Source organism: Manacus candei, unplaced genomic scaffold (genome assembly GCF_025592945.1).
Source record: "Manacus candei isolate 608988 ecotype Guabito, Panama unplaced genomic scaffold, ASM2559294v1 h1tg000003l, whole genome shotgun sequence".
Lineage (NCBI taxonomy): Eukaryota > Metazoa > Chordata > Aves > Passeriformes > Pipridae > Manacus > Manacus candei.
Genome location: NW_026138051.1, coordinates 8,232,389 through 8,240,447, shown reverse-complemented (window position 1 = coordinate 8,240,447; position 8,059 = coordinate 8,232,389). Strand labels below are relative to the sequence as shown.

The 8,059-nt window shown below is 50.9% G+C and overlaps 1 protein-coding gene across 4 annotated transcripts in view; it reads left to right on the top strand.

Moving 5' to 3' along the window:
• Window positions 1–6,213: 6,213 nt before the first annotated feature.
• Window positions 6,214–8,059, top strand: part of STAG2 (stromal antigen 2) — a 72,389-nt gene continuing 70,543 nt past the window's right edge. For 3 of the 4 annotated variants that reach the window (XM_051792724.1, XM_051792713.1, XM_051792719.1), the window contains exon 1: window positions 6,214–6,400. The gene's annotated coding sequence lies outside the window, so the exon portion shown is untranslated. Of the gene's footprint in view, window positions 6,401–7,588; window positions 7,702–8,059 lie in introns of those variants that run through there. The other variant, XM_051792715.1, reaches the window with a different exon arrangement.

Below are 8,059 nucleotides of genomic sequence, written 5' to 3'. Positions count from 1 at the left end.
CCAAGTTTAGTATAAATGCATATTGGTCACCTGCAATTTTTGGAAAGTGAATTAATCTAACCTTCAGAGATTAACAAGACTGTATTTAAATTTATTCATGTTATGTCTTTTTGATCTTATGAAGTTAGCTCTTGCTGTAAAACTCTTGACACAATTTCTCTTAAGTAACTTAATTTTGCAGCGTATGATGAGAGTCACCACTTAATCCAAATCTTCTGAATACCCGCTTTTCAAAAGTGGATATCGAGCCACAGTCATCTCTTTCTTTTAACTCCTGAGTAACAGAGAGAGGCTTTTGAGTCCACGATTGACTTTACCACCCTGTCCTGCATAACTGACCCATGTGATGTTATTGGAGTCACTATGGGAGCTCTCTCAGAAGGGTACAAACCACCAGAAAAAGAATTGTTGCTTCAAATGGGTGTTTTGCAAGAATAGATGTAGCAAAAATTATAGTTAGCACTTTCATAACTTTGTCAACAGTTGTTGTAAAAGCTTAATTGGCAATTGCAAGTTTCTTTGAGGAAGATCCATGTTCCAGGTTGGGAGCTTCACCTCTGCTGGGCTCACAGCTGGAACCAGAAGTACAGGGGCTGGAGATATGGGTGTGCCCTGGGGAGTGGGGTTGGCAACTGTTGTCCTCAGCACATATTGTGTATTGTGAACATCCCAGGTGTGCCTTCACCATGGAGGGGGAAACACTTTGGTCACAGCTGCTGGCACTGAGGCTTCACAGCACTGCTGCTGTCGTGCTAAAGGAAGTGACAGTCTAAAAGAAGTATTTTTATCTTAACGGTTTTGAACATCTGTGCAAGCCACCAAGATGTCATAAACTGTTGTATTCCTTGCTACTTGTTATGCATTGTGCCACTTACAAAAACTCTTAATCACAGCTAATGACAAGATCACACTTTGCTTTGCTTCCACCTCCCACTGAGTCAGTCAAGGAAGCGGAAATGGCCCTGAGCCCCAGACACAACTGGCATAGGGGGGACTTACAAGAAACATAGTCTGAAAGGAACCTTGAAGTTGGTTGATGGTGAAATCTAAACCAAAGGGACATAGATTTAGGACCTTGGGAATGTGGTAGGTCAGCCCTAGAAAACCATACAAGTTTATTATCTGAAAGAGTAATCTGTTCCTTGACCTTGTCAGTAACAACCCCCCATTGCCTTTACTTCTCCTTTAACCCTCTAAGTTCTAGCCTCAGTAGTTTGTAGGGAAAAGACCATCCACTGTCATTATCCAAACCCTGTGCTTGCCTGCACACACAGAGAGCTGTCCCATTCATTTGATGGAGGATTTTCTTCAAAGCTTAAACATAAATGTATTTGACTTTGTTGTTTGTAATTGTTTTGCTCTATGATCTTATGCAGAGGTTGAGCTGAATAAAGACGTTTCTGTCTTAGTTCCACTCTTATTTCACCTAACCACAAGCCAGCCTCCTTCCTCCCCTTTCCAGGCAAACCCTGGCTCCGTGTCAGTCTCAGGAGGGCTGGAGCCCCAGGAAATCTGACCAGCTGAGAACTGCTTTCTGTTCCTGATGGGTGAGGTGCCCTACACATCCACAGTGTGATGTAGATTCACTGGTTTGTAGCTGTTGCTCAGTTAAAGCTGCTTCCCCCACTCGGTGCTAGTTGTGGCTGTTTGGCCTGCTTGACCTTATTTCAGTTCTTGGCAGGTTCTCTCCCAGCCCTTTTTCTGTCACACAGGCTGTTCTTTGCTGCCTTTAACCAGGCCCTGCCACTTACCCGCTTACCCAGTTTGAAACATGTTTCTCTGGTTCCTGTGCATCCTCTTCAGACTTTGTCACCGATGCTGTCATAGTGCCTGACTCATAAAATGATCCTTGACTCACAATCCTTCTGCCTGGACTTAGCTACAGGACACTAGCATGCCTTGCCTGTGTCTTTCAAAACTTCCCTACATCTGGAAACTGGAGCAGATTGTGTCCTGGATCCAAGAGAGGTGGCCTGAATGGCAATGCTTACTTGTTCCTGTACTCAGGGCGAGGTGATGCCTCAAGTGAAAGCAACTCCTCCTGACTGAAGCCAGGAGAAGGGCTTTTTCTTATTTCCTACCAAAAACTGGTGTGACCTTTACACAGTTTGGTGATGGAACTTTAAAACTAGAGGCTTTTTATCTCTAAGAGCAAGACGTAGCAAGAGCACCTCACCCAAGCAGGGGAATGAGCACAGGGCTTTGGGTAATGAGTGACACAGAGGCCTGATAAAGCCACTGATAATGCAATTAGCAGGAAGGCATCTGCGACTTACTGGGGTTCTGATCATTTCTAGAGCTGATAATGAAGGGGAGTTAAAACTTCCTTTTCAGTGGTACAGAACAAACTGTGATTCTGTGCTCCTTTACAGGTCTGAGAATCAAAGAAAATTCAGCTATTAGTTACGTGTTCTGGAAAGACTTGGAGAGAAATAGGGGCACACAAGGGAGACTTATGTAAATGGCAAAAGGAAGAAATTATTCACAGAAGAGGGAAAGGCCTAAGGAGCTACTGATCTGCAATCTCTCTCCTGCAAATTATGGGAAAGTAACCCATTTTTTGGTTTTTATTTTTGTTTCTTATGTAATAGCTCATCTTCAAAAGGATTTAGAACAGATTTCCCTAGAGTGACTAAGCCAGTTTCAAAAACCTGGGAAAAATAAATTTGACTGGAAAGACTGTTTCTTCCCTCTGTACCCAACACAACAGATAAAAATATGGCTGTGCCTTATTCAATACAGGCCATCAAAGTTACCATCTCACCTTGGAAGGAACCCAGTATACAAATTCTGGTTTGTTTTCCAATTATCCTAAGCAAAATCTTAAAAAAAAAATAAAAAATTAAAGGATTGTGTGTGGGGTTTTTTTATTATTTTTGTTTTGTTTGGTTTTGTTTGGTTTGGTTGGGGTGTTTTTATAACAGAAAAGAGGAAACAGAACTGCAGAGGGGGTTCCTATTCTGCTGCCCTCAAAGAAAAGGAAGCAGCACAAGCATGAATCTCCTGCCTGGAAGAATGAATCAGCCATCTGGCAGCTTGAATGTATTCTGATCTTCTCTAGTGGTGAACCTCTGGCCATTAATTCAGACATGGAATTGGTATCTGACCTCTCCTTGCTGAATTTCCTAACTGTGTGACTGATCACGAAGCTCTCTTTGGATCAAGCATAGTAAAAGTGCCTGTTGTAAAGTCTTTGTTAAATCCTCTCTGAATTGGGCTCAATATCAGAAATGGTGGGCTTTGAAGCTCTAAAGAACTTCTATGAAAAAGTTGACATAGTCCTGTAGAGTGCTTTCTCCCAGTTTTCCACAGAACTTCTTTTCTATCAGATATAAATCCTTTCTAGGCAGGTCAGAATTTTAAATATCTCTATTTCCTTATCATGCTTTGATAGCACTTATTTTTCTTTTACATTTTTCATTGTATTGGAAAGGATGCTAGAGTGCTAAAACTATACAGAAACTTCAGGATGTTCTTTGGGGTTTTTTTTTTGCAAATCTGAAGAGATGGTAGAAGCCCATTCTGGAATTGTTAGCTTAGAAAAAAGTGTTGTGCTCATAGAGGAACTGCTTTTCGTCTCCCCTTCCCTGTTGTACCAAGTGGAAGGCTCAGTCCCAGCAGCATGATCAGTTTTGAGGAAACTGCAGCAGTTAGGCTCTTCAGAGACTCAGTTTGGTCCTCCATCAGAGAGCCATTTTGGTGCCCCTTGAAGTGGGGAATCCTCCCAGGGCACAGCTGACTTAAGAAACTCCTGTCTTCTGATCAGTGGAGCAGAACAGAAACATTCCTGGCCTCACAAAACCGCAGAACACCTTCAGTTGTGCTGACTGAATTGCTCCTATACTCTAAACAGAGTCTGAGAAATGAGCCGGTTTAGAGGGGGAAGTTAAACCAGTCCCTTAGATAACAAATGTCCCTCCTCCCTCCTCTGATGAGGCAACAGTTTGGCTAAGACAGCAGCCGGGCAAACAGCTGAATGAAACAACTGGGAGGGAGGAAATGAACCAGAGAGTGCAAAATCCTCTTAGGCAGGCTCTGTGAGCAGGGGGCTGTAATATGCCCCTGCACCTGGAGTCTGGTCTCCAGAGTGTTTCCATTTGTGTCACAAGTTTAAAGATGCAAATTCTGTCATGTGAGTCAGGACACCCAGAAGTGTTATAGATCTGGGCTTCCAAGGCCTGAGTCAGCTTTGGAAATGGGCTGAACTCTCTGCCATGGTACTGTCAGCACTTGCACGCTAATTCCTTCAAAAACACACCTTAAAAACTACGTCAGGTTTTCTTCTGTTAAGCACATTTGCCTGGAAACTCTCAGCTGTGAGCTCAAGTGTGAAGTACAGTGATTTTGGAGCAGACCAAATATCTGAAGCACGTGCTGTGCCTGGATTTCACGCACAGCTGACTGGAGCTGCCTCGCCGTTGTGCTCCTGCCAGTGCCCGCAGTCAACTGCTCTAGTCCTGCAAAGTTTTGGATTGAAGCTGTAATATGAGTTGGTCCTCTTGTATCTGAGGCAGGAGACACATTACTGGAATTCTGTGTGCAGGCAAAATGTTGTAGTTTATTTTCATGGAAAAGTTGTCTATCTGGCAGCTGTCAGAAGCTGACTTTGTAGGAGGAAGGCACAAATGGATCCAGTTGCTTTCCATCTATTTCTAAGTGTCATTTTATAACTGTATATGTCATGTTTAAAGCTTACTTGAGGTTTGGTGTATTTGGTGGCTTTTTTTTTTTTTTCCACAATTCTTCTATACTTTCCAGCAGACATTATCAGATACACATTAAAGATCATCATAAGCACCTGCAGCTGTAACTGAAACCAAGAACATAGTTGTATGACTAGGCATTCAGGATACTATTTTAAAGTGTTCCCTATACGGGAACCTTTCTGCTTCTTTTTTTTTTTTTATTTTATTTTTTTCCCCCCACAACCTTGACAGGAGGGACAAAAACATTCTGAAAAGCTATATAGTATAATTCATTTTTGTAGGCTTATCTCAAGTACCAACTGACACATTGTATCTAAATTCATAGGTGACATCAACTTATATTATTCTGAGTTTTTTTTAAATTTTAAACACTCCTTATCTGATCACCATTGCCACTGTAAGCGTTATTTGCTCTGCGGATGCCTCATCTTAGTTTTGGAAAGACTGGAACCGGTGGATACTCTTCTCTGAGTATCCTGCCTTTGTTAGGCAGGTGAGCAGAGTAACTCGGCTCAGTTCGTGCTTAGTTATGCTAACGCTCTCCCGAAAATTAAAAGCAGATAAACGCGAGAGGGTGATTAGAGACTAATTACCAGGACAAAACTATTATTGTGCTGACTGATCTAAATATAAGCTTACGTGCAACTATTCAGCATGAGTAATGTGCTTAGCATTACACAATACAGTGAAAAAAAGTGTGTCACAAACTGTCTATCTGGTTACTTTAAGAATTCTGTGCTGCTTATATGGACTGTTTCAGGTTCCTATGAATCTTCATGCAGGGAAAAGAAGGAATCGCAGCCAGAGCCCAGGAGCAAACGCTCATTTAAAAACCGGGAACACACTTGGTGACGGGCAAAGGAAGAACACGTTTCAGGAGACACAGAGGCTGCCCCGGTGCCGGCAGACACCGCTGTGTGTCCTGCAGCTCCCGAGATAAGGACCCTGTATCCCTGCGGGCAACCCCGCATTTATCTCCCGAGCCACGGGCTCCATCGCGCACGACCGCTCTTCCTGGGGGGAAGGCGCGGGGCCGGCGCAGCGCGGGCCGTAGTGCTCGGCCGGGAGCGAGGGGCGATGGATCCCTTTGGAGCGGCCCAACTTCGCCTCGGCCCCACAGTTATTTCCAATCACTCCAGTGCAGCGAGCGCCGCGGGCCTGCGTGCGGCCGGGCGCGTCCCGCCGGCTCCCCCCGCGTCCCAGCGCTCGCTCCTTTTTAGGCCGTGCGGTGTTTGGGTCCCGATCCCAATCCAATCCAATCCAATCCAATCCGATGCAATCCCAGCCCGATCCCGGTCCCGCTGGCGATCCCGCCCCGGAGCGGCCGCGGCTCCCGCCCCGCGCGCGGCCCCGCGCATGCGCCGCACCTTGTTTACCCGGCTCTGCGCGGTGGCGCCGCGCGCGGCCGGCAGGTGTCGCCCCAGGCCCAGGAGAGCGGGCCACGGCGCGCGGCCGCCAGGTGGCGCCTGCGCCCTCCATTCGCCCGCGAGCCGCCGAGCAGCGAACACCCCAAACAATCCCCAGCGCCGCCGCCAAATTAAATAACCCCAACCCGCCCGCGCCCCGCGGCCCCTCCGCGCCCACAGCCCGCCACCGGCCGGCACGGGCGCGCAGCCGGGCGAGCCGCGCCGGGCACACGGGAGCGGAGCCGCGAGCCGGGGCCTTCCTCGCTGCCTACGCCGACACTGGGCAAGGTAAGTTAGAAAATGGCGGCGAAGCTTCTGGAAGTTTGGCGGGGGCACTCGGGATCGCGGTGCGCGGCGGCGGGGAGAGGCCGGGCCGGGCCCCGCGGCGCCCGGGCCCGTGCGGGGCGCCAGGCCGGCTGGCCGCGGGGACTGCGCGCAGCCAAGATGGAGGACGGCGGGGCCGAGCCGCGAAAACACTCCAGCCCCCCGCTTCCCCACCCCCCGTTCCCGGCGCGCCGCGGCGGGGAGGGGGGAGGCGAGCGGAGCGCGGCCGGGAGAGCGAGAGGGCGCCGAAAGCGGCCCCCCCTGCCCGCCCGGGGCCCCCTTCCTGCTCCCCAGAGCCGGCCGCAGGCAGGCCGGGCCTGGCGCTTGGCGAGCTAAAATGGAGAACCGCCTTCTCCTCCTCCTCCTCCCCCTTCTGCCGAGCCGAGCAGGGGCTGCCGGCAAGATGGAGGACTCGGGCATTGTGTGCGTGGGGTGTGTGTGTGAAAGAGCCGAGCCGGGCCGGGCCGACCGGGGGGGCAGCGAGGGGACGGGGGTCGGGGCGGCCGCGCTCGGGGGAGAGCGCTGGGCCGCGCTCAGAAAATGGTGGGGCGGCTGCCGCTGCCCCGGGGGCCGCGGGGCCCCGGGGCCCGGGGAGGCCGCGGAGAGGGGGCTCGCACCCCTGACAGCGCTCGCCCGGCTCCCTTCGCCCGGTTCCCCGCTGCCCAGCACTCGAGTTCTTCCTGCCAGCCCGCTCCCGCCGGCTTCCCCGCGTAGGGAAGTGCCGAGAGATGGGGGTTTCTCTGTTCCATCTCTCTCCCCCGAGCTGGGGCAACTCCGGCCGCCCTTCCCCGTGCCTGGGCTGGCGGGACCTGGGCTCCCTCGGTCCGAGTGAGGACATGGGGACTGACCTGCCTTCCCCCCCCCCCGCCTCCCTTCGCTGCCCCCCCTTCCCGCCCCGGCGCCCAGCTCGGGGAAGGCCTTTGTGGGGCGAGTTTTCCCCTCCGAGTGACTTTGGCCGAGCTCCTCGGCGGCTGCCCGCGAAGAGGAAGAGTTGTGGCAGTTTCCGTTCGGCTTCCTTTATTTTTTTTTTTTGTAAAGAAAGGGCGCTTGCCAACTTGTGCCGGGGACGCCCGATGCCGGGAGCCGCGTGTTGCTGGAACCCCGCTGGGCTCTCGCCGGCCCCGGAGGGGGAGGGGGGGGAGGAGGAGGAGGAGGAAGGAGAGAATGCTTCTTACTGGGGGGTTTTGGCGCCACTTTTGTTTTAGATAGTGTTCCTCTGCCCCCTCCTCCTCGGCACGCACTGAACTGAGCTGAACCCTGCCCAGGTAGGAGGCGAGAGCTTTCCTGGTGTTTTTCTTTTCTGGGCGCTTATTTTCTTACGTTGATTAAAAATAGATATATAGTTGTTTCTGCGGCTAGGGACGGAGGGACAGGGGAGCGAGCGGCCGCAGATGCCTGGGCTAGGAGGCCTTGTTTTTCGGGAATTCTTCTCCGTGCCCCGGCGCATCCCTGGCGCTGGGCGTGCTGGCTTTGGGGGCCCGCACCGCTCTGCCTCCATGCCTTCCTCTGTCCTGGTAGCGTTGTATAATCCGTCCGTCCCGTGGAAATCCGGGACCCACCGACCTCATTTTTTATTATTTTTTTATTCCTCCCCCCGGAGAGCGGGCGCGGAGGCGCTCAGGC